The following is a 23,685-nucleotide window of genomic DNA, read 5'->3' on the forward strand; positions in this document are numbered from 1 at the left end:
GGTTGTTGTACTCTACCATCTGTATACTTTGCTTCTTGTGGCGATCTCCCCGTGGTTCTCCGGTTGGAAACGGACCTGCTTGGGGATCGCACCTCTGCCTCTGTCCCAATTTGTATTGGGTGGGTTCTGCTGCCCTCTCGGTGGTCCTCTTGGCCAATTCCCACCTCGTCCTCGTGGGGGTCTCCATTGGCCTTCCCCTAAAAAAGGAAAGTAGCCTTGAGGAGGATACCAATTGTCACGGTAGTTATAATCGTAGCTCGGGCCTGGTGCTTCCTGATCACTATCCGAGCTCACCGAGGAATCGGAGAAGGTGGTGAAATTCCTCCTTCCCCTATAGCCGCCTCTGCCTCTACCTGTGAACCGACCTGAATTATCTTGTTTGTAATAGTCGTCGTTGAGGTAGGGATAGGTGTTCTTCTTCTCATAGAATCTAATATCCTTGGAAAGTTTATCAAGCTTCTTGTTCTGGGTGGTGGTTTCAAAGTCTTTTAAAGATTTGGTGAGATTTTCAAGAGCGCTTTTCGCATTGATCAGTGTAGTGTCCCCTGCGATTTCTTGTTTGAGAACTGCAATTTCTCTCGTGATTATTTGAACCTTTTCCGCTGCTGTCTCCACTCCTAATACCATCCAATGTCGTGAGGCGTTATTAGCAATAAAGCTAAAGCCTTCCTTGAATTTAGGTATATCGATAAAAATGGCAGGTTCGTTTCTAATCTGTAGTCCAACAGGTATTATGCTGGCCTGTAGATATTTTGTAAGCAAATGGCCATGAAGTTTTGTACGTATCAGTTTCTTTTCTGAACGTTCAAGTCGTGCTATTTTATCATTGAGTGTGAAGTCTATATTGGGAGTATCTGATGATAGAAAAAGGTTCCTGGGGTCCTGTAGCAGCTGGTTGATATAGTCCTCAGTTATCACTGCTGTGATCCTGTTTGAAGTATAACTGAAGCATGTACTGTTTATTATTACAACAATTGAAGCGTTTCGACCGCTAATACCTTTTATAAAGATTGCCCCAGTTTCTGGTCTTATTTAATAATGCTACCTTTATTGTGTAGCATTTATTTCGAAAACACGGCTATTTTTAGATTTAGTATCTTTTCAATGAACACACCACTCCGGTGTCTTTCTTTCAATACACTACCACTGCAAGCATCTGTCTTTTGTCCCGACGGCTCATCCAAATTCATTCAACCTCAGGACAGAACTGCATGGATTTTTTCGTAAGATCCGTCTTAGGTATTTCTTTAGGAATTCTGAAGACAATCCCTCTAAATCCCTCACAGGGCTACGGGTTCCATCGAAGTTTGTTCCGCCTACTAATGCAATGAGCAATAGAATTTTGGCATATGAAAGTATGGTACTGAAGGATGGCAATACTCTGCTATCAACGTACAAACATACCATACCCAACACTAGCAAACTTGAGAGAGCTGCCCTTCTGACTCTTAAAAACAACAAGGATATTGTGATCAAGTCCGCAGACAAGGGAGGTGCAATAGTGGTACAGGACACAAGTACATACAAATCTGAAATTATGAGACAACTACAAGATGGTGTCAGCTATTCCTTGCTGAGATCTGATCCCACCAAAGATCTGGCTGATGAAATTCATCGAATCACTTCTGAAGCACTGGATCTGGGTTTTTTGAGCAAATTGGAATTTGATTATTTGAATCAGAAATGCCCACGACTACCTACCATCTATACTCTACCCAAGATACATAAAGACATGCTCCAACCACCTGGACGCCCTATTGTATCTGGTTGTGGCTCACTATTGGAACCACTTTGTAAGTACCTAGATTTCTTCCTGAATCCAATTGCTGAAAAGACGGAAACGTATTTGAGGATACCATGCAAGTCATTACCTTGGTGGACCATAAACCCTTTGACTCTAACCAACAATTGCTTGTCACTTGTGACATTGTTTCACTATATACAAGTATCCCTCAAGAACCAGCACTGGGAGTCATGCGAGAAGTTCTGAATTTGCGATCTGCTCCGATGAGGGTGCCTACTGAATTCATCATAGCTCTTCTCACTATTGCTATGAAGAAGAATTTCTTCTATTTTCAAGGCCACGACTATGTACAGACGAAGGGTGTAACGATGGGGGCTGCCTTTGCCCCAGATCTAGCCATCCTTTACATGGATAGTTTTGAAAAACTTTATGTTCTCAATAACAATCCTTTTCATCACCATGTTGATTTATGGAAGCGATATATCGACGATATATTACTAATCTGGAACGGCGATATAGCTCAACTTAACCTGTTCCATGAGTGGCTGAATCGATGTGATCATGATATCCAGTTTACCATCCAGTCTGATGCCCACGAGATACCTTTCCTCGATTTAAAGATCTTCAGTGAAGATAACAAATTATTCACTACCTTATACAGGAAACCTGCTGAACGGAACTCCCTCTTAAGGTACAGCAGCTATCATCCACGTGCCCTGCGAGACAACCTTCCGGTAGGACAATTTCTACGGATTCGCAGAAACTGGCCGAAGCGAGCAGACTACCTGACGGAGTCTGAAGATCTTAGTACCAGATTGATCTCAAGGGGCTATCCCAAACGTTTGGTAAAAAGGGCTCAAAAGAGGGCCTGGTTTAACCCAAGGGAGACTTTACTAATGGCCAAAGACCCTGAGGACTCTGCCTCAAAAAGTATGATCTGTGTCACGACTTTTTCTACCAGGAGTAACGCTGTGAAAAAGATAATAAACAAGCATTGGAACCTGGTATCAACTGAGATTGATCAACCTAACTTACCCATGCACTCCTTCAGAAAGGCCATGAGCATTAAGGATCACGTGGTACACTCCTTTCTGGAGGACCCAGCGGAACCAACCATCCAGTCACTCTGGAACTTACCACCTATCAAAGGACACTATAAATGCGGATCCTGTAAAGCGTGTCAAACAACTATACAAACCAAAAACTTTGTCTACAAACATCACACAATCATGTTGAATTCCCATACCAACTGTAACTCCATTAATGTGATTTATGGGATCATCTGCCCTTGTGGTTACCTATACATTGGCCAAACACAGCAGAAAATCAAAGCGAGGATATTACAACATCAAAGCAGGATCCGATGCCTTGTCACAGGAGCACCCCTGGTTGAACATTACAGACAGCTGGGACATAGCCCTGACCAAATGCAATGGCTGGTGATTGAAAAAACAGAGCTGGGCCCAAGAGGAGGCAATATAGCCTTGATCCTTACCATAAGGGAATCCAAATGGATGATCCGTTTGGACACTATCAATTGTGGTTTGAATAAACAAGATCCCAGCAATGCCCAACTAGCCTGTCTTAGTAACTAGGGAGGTATGATGACTTCGGTCAGACTCTTTACTCTATGATCTATTACCTAATGTCGCCCTATTATGTATATTATCTTAGATTCAAGTATGTGACTTTGCCATCTATATTTACTTGACATTGGTGACGTATATGTAACCATATGACAATTGTTGCAGTCCTGAGCCAGTTTATGGCCTAATGTCAGGCATATTGTCAACATACGGATGTTCATGCGACCGTATGATTTAGGTAAATACATAATGTATACATATTTATGCTGTCTATTCTGGTGTGACACTACATTCAATGATGATGCTCTATCCAAGTTGATATCATCCGTGGTTTATTCTTGGATCTATGTCTAGGTTATCACTGCTGTGACTCCTGTTTGAAGTATAACTGAAACATGTACTGTTTATTATTACAACAATTGAAGCGTTTCGACCTCTAATACCTTTTATAAAGATTGCCCCAGTTTCTGGTCTTATTTAATAATTCTACCTTTATTGTGTAGCATTTATTTCGAAAACACGGCTATTTTTAGATTTTGTAACTTTTCAATGAACACACCACTCCGGTGTCTTTCTTTCAATACACTACCATTGCAAGCATCTAGCGGCTGCACAACGCGGGATGTCATGCGGCGTAGGGCGTCTTCTCGCATCGACATAAATGAAGGGTCCTTGCGGCTGCAGCTCCCTTTCATTCACCCTCCGAAGAAATCAGCTTGCTGTGAGCCACGGTAAGCGCTTTTACCTCTGCTCCCTCCTCGGCCCCTAGGAGCTTATGCCGTCTAGTTGTCCTCCTTGCTGATTAATCACATACGGGCACGGATTTTCTTTCCGGCCCGGTTTGTTTATCTATACCATCCTCCCTGCCAGGAGCCGCTGATTGATTGTGGCTGTGTTATTTCGTTTATTATATTTTTAAAGGACACGGTGTGGATCCATTTGGATAGTTCGATGTGATCCCACGAGTCCATTTGGACGTTTTATTCCCCCTTGAGGCATGGATATGATCTCACTTTTGTAGACTATTTTTGTAAGAGGTTCCCATCTCGGCTTTCCCATACGTTGTTTCCACGTAGGCCCACATGTAGTTGATGGGTTTTGGTATATACATTGTGTCTCTTACTCTCCAGTGGGTTGTTATTTCAACCTGATGACTGCAGATTTTGGTACCTTGTCCTGTGCGCTGAATGTCCTCAGTGTTTTAAAATCTTTTTTCCATTCGCTCTTTTCCATTCTCTGTTCTTTATCCGTAGAGATTAACGTTATTCGTGATTCATTTCACCTTGTTCACCGATGGTTTACCCACGGCTAGCGATGCTGTACTAATTAATACCTCCAGTCCGGTGAGATAATTAATCTGGATTAAGTAAATTGCATTTATTATTATTTTCATTTTTGTTTGGATTTTGAGAATCAAGTTAATTAGATTACGGTATCACCCCTATATTGACACCTTATTGTTTCAGGTGTCTTTCACCCCCATCTTCTTTGGAGCCTTGCAGCCCTAGCGTTTTCAACGCGAAGCCAGTACCCACTAGACTCTAACCTTTTAATACGGTAAATACAGTGACTCTTCCTTTCCTAGTCCAAATTATTTATTTTTCCTTTGGACATGATTTAATACCTATCTTTAATATTAATTCAATATTTCTCTAGGTGCTCCTCCCCCCGTTACACCGTCATCTTTGTCCTGATGAAGACCCCGTCAGTAAGGACCCAATCAACCTACCTGGGTTAAGTGGTCGAAACGTCGACATACAACATATACCAGTACCATCAATAGTGCAATGTGCACTGTGTTTTTTCAAATGTACATGGTTGTGTAAACAAATGTATATCCAATGAATGAATTTCTTTTTGACTGTGTGGCATAGAGTAGTATGCCCAACAATTTAATTGTGCTATTGTCAAAACGTTATATGTCACTTGCCCTACTACCTCACTCTAATCACTTCCCTCCCCCTCCTGGGCACCTTTCATCTTTTGTCAGTGTTGATTTATTTCTCAAAAAATGATAATATTGCTAAGTGTGATTAAATAACACTTTGGCATCACCTAATTGTTTATGCATCTTTGATGTTGTTCTTGCTATTCCTTTATAAGCATTGATACTCTGGGACCTTTTCCTTATACTGCCTTACACCCAGGTCCCAGTGATTTTTGGGTTTACCCTTTGTTCTAATGACCTGTGGTCGTATCAGCAGAATCCACCCCCTATGTTAAGCATAGGTAAGTCTGGATTTTAGCAGACGTTAGTTTTTGGCGAAAGCGGACGTTTTCGCCAAAATCTAACGTGTGCTAAAACCCTGTGGGCTGCCTTGTAAATATCGCGATGTGAAAATCAGCGATATTTGCAAGGTAGTCCATCTGGGGAACGCCCAGTGACGCCCACTTTGCATCTCATTAGAGATGCAAAGGGAGGCATTGGGAAAAAGGGTGCTAACATGCGATTATGCATGTTAGCACCCTCTTGTAAATAGGGCGATATTTTTATCTCCGCTTTTTTGGCTTTTTAAGTCAAAAAAGCGGAGATAAAGCCCTTGTAAATATGCCCCTTGGTACCGTACGCTAATGAGCTTTGTTGCTTCTTGAAGCACCACAGCAATGCAATCACAGAGTGTTACAATATCAGTTTACTTAGAGGACTGATAATACACACCCTGTACTGTTGAACAAAACATATTTTAAGCCTTCCCTTAAGTTACTCTGCCATATTGCTGGGTACCGCTCCAACCATGGCTTTTTCTGTTGATTGTGCCTAATATACCATTTGCGATATGTCTGCCCTGATCCCATTTTACATATTCCCTGCTCATCTGTCCTCCGAGTAGTTATGCACTCAGACAACTAACACCGTCTTTGCACATTAGGGAAATGTGAAGCAAGGCAAAAGAGATTGATTTTGTTTTATTTAGAGAAAGTGGTGACACACTGCAGTGTGACATATAAGCAGTGTTCAGATTCTGCAGGAATGCTTTCGTCAGGAAAAGGACCTTAAAACTAGTGCCACTGGCTCCCCCCAAAAATCAAATTTTTCATGAATGAAATTACAACATCAGTACCGGGCCATGTTACGTGTTTTTTTGCAAGCCACTACCCTTCTTGTTGTGAGCTAACGTGGAGCCATGTCTAGCATGGGACCTGGTAATTCAGTGCCTGCAGCACACCCTGTCTGACGGTCCAGCGTCTGGAAGCTTCCAAGAAATCTATTAACAAGTAAATAGTAACCTTAGGGTCGAAATATGGCCTTGTCTGAATAAATATTACAAGTGCTCATGCCCCAGGACATGCTGTTTGTGACACCGTCTGAAACCTGACACACACAGCCAGATGCAACTAAGGGGCATATTCACAAGGCAATATCGCCCCAATAGCAGCACTTTTCTGACGCTAAAGCAGCAATGTTTTTATTGACCTATTGTCAAGCTGTCGCTAACAGCCTATCATGTTAGCGATGCTTATCGCTAATGATATGCTATATAGGCGTTCCCGTACAAAAACGCACTCTAACACCACATCGCCCTATTCACAATGATGGCCCGGACTGGCGATGCGATAAAAAAACAGCCGCTAAGGGCCATTAGCTGCAGGAACATAAGACCAGAAAAAAAGGAGGTCTTAAAAATGGTGAAAAATAGCTGCATATAAGAGAGACTAACCCGGAGTCTCATCTGAACACCCACTGATGCCATGGAGGTACTAATCATGCAGCTTGGAGCACCAAGAAGGCGCAACAACCACCACCACTGCAACCTCCCCCAGGACCACCGGCGAAGCTGCGCAGATTAAGACAGCATGTCCATTGCCGACGCATCAGCCTCACAGACCTAACGCCAGAAGATGTTATTGCCCACTACAGGCTCAAAAAGACAGCCATCCTCCGCATCCTGACACGGATAGCCCACAGGCTGACAGCACCAACACAGCGGATAACCAACATCCCTCCAAAAACAAAGCTGCTGGCTGTGCAGCACCTGTTGGCCTCTGGTACCTTCTAACCAACAACTGCTAGAGTCGGAGGAGTCTCACAGCCCGCCCTATCAAAGTTCCTCACAGCAATTTTGGATGGCATCATCAGACTGATACCCCAGCACCTTCACTTCCCCAATACTGCACAGGAACAGCTGGAGACCAAGCAAGGGTTCTACACCATAGCTGGCTTCCTGCATGTGTTGGGGGCAATTGACTGTCCTACTTGTGTGTCCTGCCGACACTGCACACATATACCACCACAGAAAGCACACACATTCCATCAATGTGCTGGCAATAGTGGATCACCGGGGCCTGTTCCCCAATGTCGTAGCCAAGTTTCCAAGCAGTGTGCATGATTCCTACATTTTCCGCCAGTCCAACATCAATCAGCGCTTTGAGGATGGCACATATGGAAATGCACTGCTCGTTGGTAAGTACTAACTGAACACAACACACACCTCAGCTCCACAATCATGGAACACACAACTGTGAGAATGCACACATTACAAACTCACATACAACATGCCAATCTACATGCCCACCTACCAGACACAACAACACAAGTAACTGTGGTAACTGGGGTCAGCCATGTAGACAAACCATCACCAAAGGGATAGGCCCTCTGCCACACATTAGCAAATGTGGTGAGAGGTGACAACCAAGTATGTGCAATGTAGGCACTCGACCTATGAAGAAAGAGTGTGCCAGTGGTGTGCTGGACAGTCTTGATTGTGCAGAGCACAGACATGTCCAAGTGGGCATATAGTGTGTTTCCATTGTCCAGCCTGATGGCAATGACAGTGTTGATGACTGTCCTACCTGACGGAGGGTGGGAACCATGTGAAGGCAGCATGTAGGATTCAGAGCCTGTCGAAGCAGCTGCTGGCCACTGCGTAGACCTGTATGTACATGGAGAGGGAGGAGTCGAGTACGATGCCTAGGTATCTAGAGTTGTTGTGTGTTGGGCTGGCAAAGGCGGTGGCCCACCAGGTGTTGCCACATGCTGATGGTGTGGTCAGGAGGATGAGGACTAATGTCCCCTACTTTGTAGAGCAAGCCCCAGCTGTTGAACATCCATGTTGCAACTTGCTGTAATCCTCCTTGGAGCCCCAGTCTGGTGTGTGGGGGTGCCTTGTTGAGGGAGAGTATGGGCTAGGTGTCCTTCTAGGTGGTGATGTCCAATGTTTCCCTTCATGTAGCTCAAGTTCTACTCCAGGCATCTGCAGATGCATCTGTCATCTTTGATGTTGTATGTGAACGATGTGGCATTCATAGCACACTGCACGTTGGAGTTGCATATTGGGGCAAGTGTGTATATGCAGTTGGAGATACATGTTTGAAAAATGTGGCCTGCACTGTTGATGTTGCCTGCAGCAGTGTGGGTGTTGCTGTTGATGGTGGAATGTACCAGATCCTCATTGACTCTGCTCCTGTAGGTCTGTATGGCGCCTGCTGTGGGTTTGTGTGTCATGGGGTTTCATGACGAGGAACTGTATGCTGTGCTGGTCACACCATGGGTGTTGAGTGGTGTTGTTGAAGTGGACGCAGTTTCCACATGTGAAGATGGGGTTAAAGGTGTGCCCTGCCTTGTGGATCAGTGTCGGCAAGAGTTAGCTCAGTTCGATGTTAGCAAGCATCTGCCAGAGGGCAATGGATTTGGAGTACTTGTGGTATGTGAGGTGGAGTCTCTGATCATGGCTGAGTATGTAGCCCATGGAGTAGATGATGTGGTGTGTGATATGATGTTGATGGTGAATGCTAAGTGTTCCTGCCCTCTGTGGGCCCTGCAGCTGAGGGTGCCACTGACTGTTGCCTTGTGGCAGGTCTGGACCGGATACTGGAGGTGTTGGGCGAATGTGTAGCAGCAGCGGCAGCAGCCAAACAGAATATGAGCCATGTCTGATGTGGCCCATTGGCACCTAAACGTTCTCCTGGCATTGACTGCGAGTAGTGCGGATGGGTGGCAGCGTCAGACGTAACGAGAGCCAGGGACCCAGCTTGTGTAGGTGTGAGGCTTGCGGACATGTGCAGACAGGCCTGACATTGGTGCACTTTGTACTGCTAGTAATGCAGCCGTGCAGTGCACACAAGTGAATATGCTTGGGGGGAGGTACGAGCATCTGTGAGGCAATGTTATTTGCATTGATGCTGGTCAATTGGCCAGAAGCTACACATGGCAAACATTAATCACATAGTAGCACCAATCACACACCACAAAACTATTAACAGTGCCCACACAGCATGCATAACTACTAATGGACACATCTCTCCATCACATGTTACAGGTGATCAAGGATATGCACTCACCCCATGGATGATGACATCCCTGCGAGCCACCAACACCCAGGCCCAGAGGCAGTATAATTCTGCCCATGGACGCACCAGGGGCATTGTGGAGCGCACATTTGGCGTGCTAAAGTCACGTTTCCGGTGCCTTGACTTCACAGGTGGAAGACTGTTGTACAGCCCAGAAATAGTGTGCAAGATGATCATAGCATGTAGTGTATTGCACAATATATGTGTACGCACCAATGCCCCATGGATCCAAGTGCCAGATGCACCAGGCGATGCTCCGGATGATGAGGAAGATGAGGCTGGTGGAGCACTCCCCACAGCTTCTGTAGCAGGAACAGCAGAATCATAGACAATTTCTTCACATGAGCACGTCACATCGTGACTGTGCTTAGCAATCATATATCTGTTCCAAATGACCCCAAGCACAGTATATATAAAAAAAAACTATACACATACCCAGTGTGCATGTTTATCATCTGCATGAGTACATCACTCTGACACGTGTAAGTGTAACATTAAGTGGTCACAATATCTCAATTAGAAAATTATGGTGGATCTGTCACCTCTGAACTAAGATGGTGTTCAGTGTGACATTAGTTCTAATCTAGACATGTTAGGGTGTTAAATGAGTTTTGGAAATCTACTGTTCAGTGTGTCATATGGGGATTCTACTCTCATATAGGATGTCAATAGTGGTCAACCATGAATATCAGGGTGTCATTTGGGGTAAATTATGAAATTTAGGGGGTAAATGAAATATAGGGTGTCATTTGGGGTCTGATATAAATTAACATGTTATAATTATTTTTTAAATAATGACATTTCATTAAATATGGTTCATCTGTGTAAGAAGTTGCACTTAGCATGCAAAACTGCACACTTTCAGAAAATGCGATTTTTTTCATACTAGCGATGGGAAATACACCGCTAAACACATTGATATATACGAAATGTCACCCCAAAGGCTTCTTGCATGCACATTTTCATTGCTAGGTCAAAAAACGGGCCGTATTTGCACAGGAAGCGATGTCATCAGGCTTCCTGTTTCCTGGACATTAATAAGCCCCCTTGTGCAAGAGTGCCTGTGTTAGTGCTGACTAGATTGTAGTGTAGTTCCTATATCCCTGATAGGCTCTAAGCATTGGAATAATATATACTATATTTTTGACATAGGACTGAGGTCAGTATGTCTCTATCGAGGACATTAAACTTAATCACTTGTGTGTGCCAGCTAACTCAGAGGTCACTAGAAACTTCTCGAATATACAAGAAGGGATTTGTTTCTGACAACTGCATAAACATGACAACTTTGTTTCCCTTAGAGTCGGAACAATCTCAGAACCGTGGAAAAAATAGATAACAGTTTCACTCAGTCAATCGTGCATGCTTCGTTTCTACAGAGTTGCACAGAAATCGAGAGTTGGGCGTTTCAATAAAAAAGGGTTTATTGAACAGTCTTATTTCTCATGCAAGAGATATGAACTGCTACAATCGTAAGACAGAATGCGAAGTACAATACGTACAGGGTTAGCAATAAGATAAAATAATACTACAATAGCATGGTTTGTAGATATGACATATATTCATAAAGTACATACATAAATAGCACAGGCTTTATGTCCCGTTTTTTTCTTTCCACAACAGAATTTACCTCAGGATGGAATGGAGAAGAATACCGCAATGCTACGCCCAAACTGGCCATGGCTTCTTTGTAAGCTCAAGAGCTAAACGCAGGATCCTGGTCAGAATGTAGTGTGCCAATTGCGTATGTGCCGATAAAGACTCGCAAATCTTTTATAACAGTTCGAGCGTCAGCCGAGCGCTGAGGCCACATCCATAGGAACCTAGATTTAGTGCTCATGGGATTGCATTTGTCCAAGATGACGCCTGCACGTAGATAGTCTAATGCTGTCTAATAATGGTGTCTGAACTGGGCTGGCTATGTTGTAGTCAGGTATCTGGTGGCGTTCTGTACTGCGATCTCTATTGCAGTCTATGCAGTTATTGATGAAGATATGAATCAGTGTATTCATTCCTGGCCACCAGTACATCTCTTTTAGTTCTAAAATCGTTTTAGAGATCCCCTGATGTGTCAGACTCTCTCCCAGATGTGCTTCGTAAATCAAAGCTGCTCTTCGTTCCATGTTTGGTATTACCCTATCCACCACTCCAGGGATTCGAGCAAACGGAACATTGTTCGCATCAATTATATATGAGTATTTGAGTGGAAACATTTTAGGTAACGCTGTACCGCTGCCTTTGCTTGAAGCATTGACAGCCAGCATTATTTCACTGTCTATTTTCATTTTTGAACGAGTGATTGCAGCTAAGGAAGCTGTTTGCACAGCCCCTTTCGCTGCTTCATCGGCCAATGAATTCCCTTCAACGTGAACGCCATGACGTTGATGACTCAGCGTGTGTATCACGTGAGTGTTTTGTAGTCCGTTTCGCAACTGAACTACTTGTTCCCAAAGCGTTTTATGCTTGATTGTGCCACCTTTTGCATCTTTGAAACCATTTTGAAGCCAATTCTGTAAATATTCATTGTAAGATTGAACACAGTAAAAAGAATCGCACACTATGAGTATGGGGAATATGCGATCCGTGTTTTCAAGTGCCATCTTGAATGCTTGTAGTTCAGCTCACTGAGCTGTACAATCTCCTAGAGATTGCGTTTTTGTGACCATTGGTCTGAATTTGCCATCGCGCATACGACCTTTAACGATCGCGCATGCTGCACGTAAGTTTGTTTACTCCCCGTAGCGGGTTATGCAGATCCGTCAGTATAAATTATAAATTCGTACTGATCAAGAGGGAGAATTTCAGTAGACAGAGGACATTTGTGTTCGGATTGCAGGAATGCTTGTGTTTTCAAATAAGGATCAAAAACATATTCAACTTCAGTTGCAGTAAGAGAATTAACCCATTGTATCCGTCTTGGATGTAAAGCTTTTGCATTCGGAATGCTTGCTTTAGTAACTGCAACTGTAACTCTAAGGCTGGTACAGGAGTCACGACCATAATGCGTTTCCCCTGTGCTATGGCTCTTTCTTTTGCTACAGCTGATTGAACTGCTGTCAGAATCTTTTCTGTAGAAGGGAATTTCATTTCTGCTTGTGTATACTAGTGTGATTTGTATAAAATTGGTACTTTTTCACCTTCGTTAAAAGTTAAGTAGGTGAATCTGCATTGACCCAGAATGATTCAGATCACTAACTTGCGCACATTTACGCGTGTTTGCAAGTGTTTAGTTGCTAACACGTCTGTTTGAAGTGAACGCAGAATTTCTGTGTGTTCTTGGGTCCAAGTTGTGGCTTTGAAATCAGGTTTGATTAATTCATAGAGAGGTTTAACCCTCTCTGTGTAGTTTAGAATGTATGTTCTTCCAAATTTCAGGAAACCTAGAATCAACTGTAAGATTTTCAGCGTTTTTGGAGGTTGGAGCAGCGCACACTTTTCTAAATAGTTGGCTGCCAGGCTTTTGCCTTCACTTGAAAGCTCACATCCTAGGAAAAGAACGTTGAGATGGGCAATTCTGGACTTTTTAAAGTTGAATTTGTAACCCTCAGAGGCGAAGCCCAATATAATGATGTTCACCCTGTTCAAGTATCTGTCTAGGTCATCGTCTGTCAGATATATATCATCGACATATGACAATGCCTCGTTATCATAAATTTGTAGTAACTCTGTTACTCTTGCTGAGAATAACCCCGGGCTGTTCTTGAACCCCTGTGGGAGTCGACAAAATTGACCATGTGTCCCCATTATTGAGAAAGCAGTCAAATATCTACTTTCAGGTGCAATATTTTGACAAAAGAAACCATTTGAAATGTCTAATGAGGTTTTGTACTTTTTACGCAAAATATTATTAATTAATTCTGTACTGTGTGCATTTTGCACTGCAAATGTTTTACAACATGAGTTTAGGTGTCCGTAATCCAAAACTAGACGATATGTATTGTCTGGTTTGGAAACAGGAAACAAAGGATTGTACATTGATGAGGTGCATGTTTCAATAACCCCTTGGTATTCAAGTTGATCTAAGATCTCCCTGACCTGTTTTTTAAGCATCTTGCTTAATTGGATACTGCCTTTGTGCAGTTGGTTGATTTTTTAACTGGATTTTATGGTGAGGTGAGTCCTCATCCCATCCTACATGATTTTTGTATAATGCTGGGGCTTTGGCCACTTCCCATTTCCTGGCATAAGTATATTTTAAATGTACTGGAACATGGTTAGAGAAGGCTGGGATAATGATGTCTTCGCCATGTGGGCACTCCCTGACAAATTCTGGTGTCCAGTCTTGTTCTGCTAGAACTATATCATAACCCTTTGAAAGTCGCTCCCAAAAGAGTGCTTTCACTTTTCTTGGTATGTCTCCCTCCATCCGGAGTGTTATTTCATATAACCTATGCGGAGAACTAACCCTGGTATCTGCAGTTTCAACTTTAATGTCCTCATTCAAGTCCACTGTCTCCAGAAGCCCCTTCAGGTTCTGGCGAACTACTGTAACTTCTGCTGCGCTGTCCAACATTGCCTGAGCCCATTCTCCATTCTTTAGTTGTGTTCTCAGAATCCTCGGCATGTCTGATCTTCAGACCTGCTACTTTCTTTTTGGAGAATTGAGGTTTTGGTTTGTTTTTCTGAACGTGTTGATCGTCTTTGGACTTCACGCGTTCTTCTTTGTTCTCTGACCGTCCTCTTCTTTCGGATGTCTGTGATGATATCTGAAAGGTACGAGAGGAACGTGTATCAGTATCTTGATACCTGTCAGGTTTTCTCAAATTATCCCTATTCCGAGGTTATGCCTCCTTTCAGAGGGCTCCTTTTGAGGAGACCTACCTCGGGATTGAGAATCTTTTTCTTTTGAATGTTGTTTGTTATTTTCCCACTTCTTTTTCGAAGAGGTAGGATTGTTTTTAGTAAAGGCCTTTTCAGGACTTTCAGACAGTTGTGGTTTAACTGTATAATTCTATAAAATTTTGTATCTGATTAAGTAATTCTACGTCTGACATTGCTTCAATGTCAGGATGAGGTGTGTAGCCGGCTAAAATCGGCCATGTTGCTCCTGGTCTACCTAGTGGACCGAGCCTGGTAATGTGATTGTAATGTTTTAGGGAGCCTTTAAACCAGAGATCATGCTCCTGGTATGTGAGTGGAATTTCAATATCCTTGAAAGGAATATTTTCCTCAGGTGGTTCATCTTCTTTGTAGAAGTGAAACGTTTTAGTTACTGGATTTTATTCTGGGAATACTATCCATGAATAGAATACCTTTGTCTGGTGAGATTCATGTGCCTCTATCACAAAAACGGCTCTACCACCTCTTGGTGTTAGGCCATGTTTTATAAGTTTTAGAGTGATGGCTCTCCTTAAATTTGGAGCGATGATTTTCGCATTTTCATCGGTTTCATCAAAACCTGTATAATCAAAAGCTGCTGCAACTTCGTCGGGTACAACTCCACCAGTATCAGTGTCTGTGCCGATTTAGGTCATTGTTTAGTGAAAGTTTCAGAGCAAGTTTCAAGAGAACAAAGATAAGGTGCACAATATTTTGGAACACTGTATCCTTCAACGTTGAACAAACCAAACAGCTAATACATAGGATTTTTGTCCTACTCAGCTATGGCGGAAATTATCCCTAAACACTCCAGACGTCTGATGGAGTATTATGAGTAGGGGTCTCTGAGAAAAGCATGACTGAGTTACTTTAGTATCTAGCGTTGGAACAATCTCAGAACTGTGAAAACAATAGATAACAGTTTCACTCAGTCAATCGTGCATGCTTCGTTTCTACAGAGTTGCACAGAAATAGAGAGACGGGCGTTTCAATAAAAAGGGGTTTATTGAACAGTCTTATTTCTCATGCAAGAGATATGAACTGCTACAATCGCAAGACAGGATGCGAAGTACAATACGTACAGGGTTAGCAGTAAGATGAAATAATACTGCAATAGCATGGTTTGTAGCTATGACATATATTCATAAAATACATACATAAATAGCACAGGCTAAAATGTGAATACTCATCTGATGCTTCTAAATAGTTCTACCCCAGTGTACCTAACCTAAGTGTAGTACGAGGTAAGAAGTAGAAGCAGTTTTCTAAAGTATAGCTAACTATAGTTTTGCCAAGAGTTGCCAAAAGTTTCTCTAAGTTTTAATCTGTTCCATACCTTAGAATGTGTGAGGTTGGAATCTCTTTCTGGGACCAGATATCTAACACCCCACAAGGGGAGTCAGAAACACAGGAGCTGGATTCTCTGCGAGGAGGATGAGAGCGTCTGGTCAGTGCATCAGGCGGGAACTCGATCTCCTTCCGAACTCGCCCTGGCAAATCGCAAGTAGGCAGTCGAACTGGACCGTACCGGAACCGTGGTTTGCCAGGGCAAGTGCAGGTATGTTTATACCTTGAAGGTGTTTAGGAATGCCTGTATTGACGTAAAAGTCGGGCATCGGAACGTCATGAATGAACCCATAAGGAATAGATGTTCATGTATAATAAATGAGTTCTTGGAGAAATCAATATCCAAGAAAGGGAAATTCCTAAAGGCTTAAGAGTCTGGTTTTCCAAGAACTCGTTGTGACATGGATTGACGGATGTAGGAGACCATGCCTGTATTTGGTTAGCATGGACAATGCCTAAATAAGGGCTGGATTTTCTATGCCTAAATAAGGGCAATATGAATTGTACCTATATAAGGGCATAAATCGGAAAACCTATATATGGAATCTAAATCTACACACAACATGATGAACTGCACACAGTTGCTGTGGAACACATGGCTGCACATGAGCATTGTGCATATGATGCAGCACTGTCACAGAAGAGGATGAGGTGGTGCTACACACCGAGGGATAATGCCTCCCTCCTCCGATTCCTTGTACATGTCACCCTCAGTCATGGAATGACATGGCAACATCATTTGACACTGTCAGTATAATTTAGTTGTGACAGAACATGTCCCATCCCATGCACTGTCATGTCAGTCGCCACAGTATGTAGTCAGTGATCCAGGATTCAAAAGTAATTTGACTGCGTCACTCTTGGACTTCACATAGTTACGCTAGAGTGTGGGCTCCCATGTTGAAATGATCTTGTATTATAGATTTGAATGGAGAACATTGACATAGTCTAACGGACTCACAATTTCCCATTGTTCACATTTTACAGACAACATGACGCCAGCTGAGTCACACGCATTCCAGGTGAGGAAGGAGCGGTACCAGCATATTAAGAAGGTTGCAAAAGGGTACTGCAACATGGCGCGGAGGTACCAGGAGGATCGTGCAGCTGGCAAGTGGAAATCTGTGACCGATGTGGCAACACTTGGAAAAGGCAGTGGCACACAGGCCACCCCAGGCCCCTCTGGCGTCAGTGGTGGGTCCCAACGTGGACAGTCAGTGTCCCATACCCCTACAACAACCCCCACCCAAGGGACAATCCCACCTGACCCTGCGGATCAGGTGATTTCATTTATTGTCCGGCACTGCAGGCTCATAATTGACAACAACGTGAAGCTGGCCGAGATGAGGCGGAAAATGGCCGAGCAGACAAGGCACCTTGAGGACATTAAAAAACACCTGGGACTACCATGATGTCTGGACATGTTGTGTCCCATCCCCCTCTTCTCCCTTCCCCCAATGTTCGCACTTGTATTTTAGGTAGTGTTAGGTAAGTTATTTTAGTGTTAGGTAGTGTAGTTTTAGTGTAGGAATAGCTAGTGTTAGATTTTAAGGTAGTTTTAGTGTTTTTATATTGTATAGTATTTGGGGATAAGTTTCCTTTCCCTCTGGGTGGGGGGTTGATGTCTTTTTTGAATAAAAAAAAAAATATATATATCTTTGTGTAGGTTAAATGTGTAGTTAGTTCATGTATAGCTTAGATGTCTTTGTCCTGTCTCGTGATGTGCCTTAAGGGTGGAGGGGGGGTTGATGTCTTAGATATGTTTTGAGTGTTTAGGATTAGTTAGGGTAGACAGTTTAGGTACTTTTTCTCTTAATTCAAGTTAGTTTATTTTAGATTAGTAGTAGCAATGATTATAGTTAGTATTGGATAGGTAAAATTTCAATGTTTTCAATAAATGGTTAATAGTTTGGATTTTGGCTTGCACTTATGTCAGGGGTGATGTGGTGGAATGTGTATTTTTACCTTGTATGCATCTCATATCATCAATGGACTCTCCATTGAATGTGTAAGTATGATCATGACATGTAACTTAGCAGGATGGATTGTGTCAGGAGATGTGAGCACAGTAAACTTGCATGGTTAACAGGGTGGCAAGTAGGATTTACGGCCTAGTCTAGGGGCAGTCATTTGGGAAGTTATACATCTTAAGTGTGACTCACAGAGTTGGCCAGTACCTTGTTGTGCATTTACAACACAAGATTGGGACATGGCATTGAGAGGATATTGTAGTAGCTACTGTTATCCATCATGGAGATGGATGTATGCGCCGGGTACCACAGATTTTATCATAGCCCTGCATCTCACATGCTTGGCACACTTCCTGTGTCGTGCAAGTGTGTCAGATTCTTCTGGATTATATGTTCCTGTGCATGGAGGCAGAACCTCTGTGCCATGCAAGTAGTAGTCTTTCTGTGTGTCCATTGGGAAATACATATGGCAGAACAGTGGTCCGGATTCACAAAGAAGTCATCTGAGAGTAAATCATGAGTTTAAGTTTTCCAGGATTCACAACAGGCATTTAGGAGTAGTTCAGTTAGATGTACTGACTTGACATCTCCTATATGCCTTTTGAGAATCCTTGAAGTTGTGAAGTCATGAATTTGTCACCTTTTATGTTTTTGGGCATGCACACAGTTCTGCTGGCCACAAAAGGTGAAATGTTGCATTGGTCCCTATTGTGCCAGTGTCATGGCATATTCTCACAGCTGTTACCTTTTGGCTCATAGTGATGCCACCCTTGAAATGGTGGCACTGCTTCTTACTATATGCTCAGTGCAGAGCACCACGCATCCCTTGTCACATTGCCCTACCCGCTCACAGAGGTCACACCATGTGAGGGTTCCAAAGTCAGTAAGCATTGCTTGTCCACAGGAAGGGGCTGACTGACACCTTACACTTTCGGGTGAGTCCCTATTGCCAACTCTACTTCACTGAGGCAGACATTGTGGTTCAATTAGCGGATGGTAGACATGTGCTCTTACATCTCTTCAACAATGTGTATATGGTGTGCACCATCTTGGGATGTGAAATGCCATGTGCACATTCACAACGGGTTTCGCCCAGCCTGTAGGGTGTGTAAGTAGATATGTCATGAGCTTTTCTTTCAGCAATTGTAAATGCTGATACTACTTGTGGCCTGCAACAGACTTTGCCTTTTTAAAAACAATCCGATTTCCTTCATGGATGTGGAGCTAGGCTGGGATATTGCTAGATTGGTGTATTGGAGCAATGGGGACACAGCTGGTCCACATATACCCGGTCCTCTCACTACCTATCAGGATCACAGTAAAACATTGACATTTGTATTATTTCACTGGGTGTACCTTTTGGTGGGTTCTCTGCTCCTACATGTTACAAGACTGCTATATGGGATTGATCAAGGACAACAGACATCTGTGTGATTGAAAGATATTTATTCACATGTCTGTTGACGACATATATGGAGACTGGACCAGTACTTGGCCATACAATCCCCACATTACATTGATGCCCAGTGGAGGGCCAGACAGAGTCCAATAGGGTTGACAAGTCCAAAGGATGAGGAAGAGTTCAGTCAGCAGTCTGATTGCTGTGTCATTGGTAACCAAACGAAATATGGCAATCCATGTCAAGGCCCAAGGTGAGTGTCACAGAGTGTATTGGGGGACAGTGGAAGGTGATATTCCGTGGCATGATGCTCAGCCCAGAACCAATTAGAAACTGGCCATTTGGCCTGGATGAATACTACCGCTTCCTTCCTTGCAACAAGGCAGACTCATCCTCATCTTTATCCTCTGATGTGTCATGCGCCTCACACGTGGGTGGTGGTAGATTGGCTGCATCACTGTGAGGCACTGACACATCAGTGGGCGGAGATGTGAATGTAGAAGCAGCAGAAGCAGCATTCATCTACGCCAGACCTTGCTGCAGCAATGCAGTGATGATGATCTGCAGGACATGGAAGATTCCAGCTACATCTCGCGGGTGTGCAGCCTTGGCAGCCATTTGTTCCACCTGCATCCGCTCCATGTTCTCCATTATCCTCCGCATGTGGCCCAACTCCTGGCTGCCATTGCTGGCTCCACTCTGACTGGACAGTTGTTCCTGTCTCTGAGTCATGACTCCGTGATGTCAGCCAAGGAGTGTTGGAGAGCATTGAGCCGACTGTGAGTGTCCGTGATGTTTTGTACGTGGTCCCGGATGGAACTCAGACACCCACAAACGGAATAACGTTTTGCCGCCAGGCTGTCAAACCCCAACCGCACCTGATGGGCCATCTCCTTCTGGTCCTCTTACACACGGCGTTAGAATTCAATATTTGGGTCCAGGAGTTCCTGGGAGACAGCCATGGTGGTAGGTGCATGCTGCTGTGTGGTTTGTGCAGGGGGTGGGGTTTGCACGATGCTGCTGGGTTGTTGGAGGGTGTCCATGTTGATGATGGAGAATTCATCCTCTTCATCAGTGAAGAGTGGGACAGGCTGCTGTTCAGGAGGTGACGTATGTCCCTCTGCAATGTAAATGGGAGAAGCATTTTTACTGTGTGTTTCATGGATGATCATGCATTGGATGAGTTTACAGGCCGATTTCATGACAATGTACATTATGACTGTTTGGGAGGTCTGCCTATTTCTTGCTGGATGTTGGCTTTTTAGACTACATCATGGATATGAGGTTGTACTTATACATTGTCATGTCACAATTTACAGCTATGACTAATGTGATTGGGCAGTTCATACACACCGGCAGCACTAGTTGTGTCCTGTGTTCAGTTGTGAAGGTGATGCAGTTTGTCCCACATTATAGTCAATGTACTCCAATTTGTATGTATGTACGCTGCATTGAGGGATACTCGCCCATACAGCTTTGTTTCTCTGCCTCTTATCACTTTCAGGCAGTGGGCCTCCACTTCTGTACATTTCCAATGCTGAGATGTTGCAAGCTGGGATAAATATTACGTCAGGGGTGTTATGTACACGTGCAGTGTGACATGCTCCTTTAAGGATGTGGGCCACACTCAGCCAGCTCTGTGACATGGCCTGCACCATGTGGAGATGTTTGGATTGCAGGCATGATATTCATCATGCACTGTCGCTTGCATTGTCAGTGTGGCTCACAGACCCACACCTTTTCTGTGTACTGCACATGTGCATCGGTTGCTTGCAAGATTAGTCATGTGTGAGGAGGGCCCCCTTTAGGCGCATTGGCTACTAAGGCCTACTTGTTGTTTCAATGTGTGCTGCACTATGCTGTATACATGGGCATCCAGGCAGCTTTGTCTATTGTGATTTGTCTTGTGTGCATTGCTTACTGCCCTCCTGTTGGCTTACCCGTTGTGAGTATGGTGCTGCATGAGTTTCTATTGTTGTTGCTGGCTGGACAGACAGTGTCAACAACAATAGCCCTCTACGTTGACCCCACGTGTGATGTGTAAGTGGGCCGGGATTAGATGGATGTTGAATTCCATGGCATATTTGTGGTGCTCAGGCCTTGTCACCACCACCCTACCAATAGAAGCAAATGGTAGGGTGATGTGTGTTTGTGTATGTGACACGCAGCTGGCCACATGGATGATACAAGCTGTCCTGGTTACGGATATTCAATGCATGGATTTGCGTGTGGCTGATAACAACCATGACACAGTTGACTTAACAAACAGCTAGGTTTACATGCACATAATGGTGTCATGGGCAACTGACACCAGAACTGATGTGGAATGGTGTTTTCTTTATGGCAGATGGGTACACTTGGGAGTGGAGGTGTGCAATTCTACCTAAGGGGTGTGTGTGCCATTTTGCTACTTGCCTTCCTTTGTTGCTACTTTGCTATCCTTGCTTGTTGTCATGCTTTGGTTGTCTTACTTCTTTACAGGGACATTGTAGTTCTGTGAGTCTGGCACACAGACAAGTAATGCAGTACAGATTTGGTTTACACATTCCTGATATGCATTTTCCCTGCCCTGTGGTGTTGTAGGCCTAGCCACCCTGCTCATTGTATTACATCACCTTTTGAGTGAAGTCTGCTGTTTGGGTGCATTGTGGGATATGCACATTTGAGCCATTTGGCTGCATGATCAGTTTGTTGTGACATTGCGGAGCATGTTCACAGGCCCCTATCGCCAACACAACGCCATTTTCTGTGACGTTGTTGTGGCGATAGGGGCCTCGCCTTATTCACAAGGCAGCGTTAAGCCACTTAACGTGGCTTAACGCTGCCTTGTGAATAGGCCCGCATTCATGCTGTGTTAAGTGTGAAAGGGGCGTGCAGTGGGTGTTGTGGTGGGCGTTCCCCCGCAACACACATTGATATTTGCGCTGCCCCCTATTCACAAGGGCAGCCTAAATAGGAACCAACACAACCCTTAAGTTGGCAATCAGAGGAGAACTTCTTAATTTCTCCTTTTTTTTGCATTGTCCATGTGTGCTGCCTTGTGCAGCACACATGGGAAAAGCTAAATACCATGGTTTGTTTATGTACAGGAAGGGACAGCTTTCTGTACATAAACAAACCTTCATTTTTAAATGACGTTTTGTAACTTGCATGTGAGCTGCATGAAGCAGCACACATGTGAGTTAGTAACTGGCATTTTAGGTTTGTTTATCTGCAGGAAGGGACAGCTTCCTGTACATAAAGGAAACCTCCGTGCTTGCAGACACCCTTGCACTCTGGTGCAAGGGTGCCTGCGTTGGTGCTAAGTTGTGAGACTTAGCGCCATCGCAGGTGGAAAAGCAAGGCTGCACCATGACCTTGTGGATATGGTGTATCCTTGCTTTTTCAAGGTGGCGGAGAGAGGCGTCAAGCCGAGAAGGCTAACGCCTCTCTCTGCCACTTTCTTGTGAATATGACCCTGCATGTGTTTCTGGTATGCAGACTCACTAGATGGTTTCTCGCTTGGTGTACACACAGTGGCGGCTCGCAGTGGTAGTTCTGCAGGGTGGTGGTGCATTGTGCTTGTGCAGGACAGGTGAGGGGCAGGATGGGGGTAGTGGAGTTGGAGACACGACGTGCTTGAGTTAGGTAAGTAATTCATAAATCCTACTATTTAACTTGCACTTACTGCTACGCCGAGTTAGCTATGCAGTAAGCACAAGGTAATTGGTTGGATGCATCTTTTCCTTACCTAACTCCAGCACGTCCTATCTCTAACTCCACTCCCCCCATCCTGCCCTCCAACCAGCACAACTGCCATACACCATCACCACACAGGGCTAACGCTGCGAGCCGTCAATGTGTACACAGGACTGCATCGCATGGACATGCAGAGGGACACATTTACTGTAGATGTGGCAGGATGCCTACATGGCCCCCTTGCCTCAACTTCACACATTTTCAAATCGTCTGCACAGGGCCCCATCTCTCTGATACTTGACATGTGGATGCACTGTGTGTGTGACTGATCATGTGCATGAGTGCTATTGGGCCCATCTCCCCATCCCCCAGTCGGCACTCACCCTGTTGCTGTTGTGTCTGGTCATGTTGATTAGTATCCTGTCCCAGAACTCCGACCACCGCCTCCATACTGATGACTTGGGACACCTGTTCTCCAACGGATCCAGCTCCTCCTGTGGCGCTGGACTCCCACCTCCAGTCTGCATTGCTGCTTTCAGGTTGGCTGCAAGTTTCAGCTTGGTCTTGCGATTGGCATCATGCCAGCGCTTCTTGCAGTCGTCCACTGTCCTCCTCACCTCTCCAACAGCATTCACACTGGCCACGATGGACTGCCATATTGCGTTTTTGGTTGCCAATGTCACAGTAGAGCTGACAAAAAGTTGTTGTTGGTGTTCTGTCACCTCCGCAATCAGGACCTGGTTTTCCTTCTGACTGAACGGTGTCTTTCTCTTCCTCTTCTCCTTGGCCTTCCCCTGGGTTTCTGGCTGTTTCCGCCTGGGTGTTTGTGGGGTTGTTGTTGGCCTCTGTACTGGG

The sequence above is a fragment of the Triturus cristatus genome, chromosome 2_1 (genome assembly GCF_964204655.1).
Source record: "Triturus cristatus chromosome 2_1, aTriCri1.1, whole genome shotgun sequence".
Taxonomy (NCBI): Eukaryota; Metazoa; Chordata; class Amphibia; order Caudata; family Salamandridae; genus Triturus; species Triturus cristatus.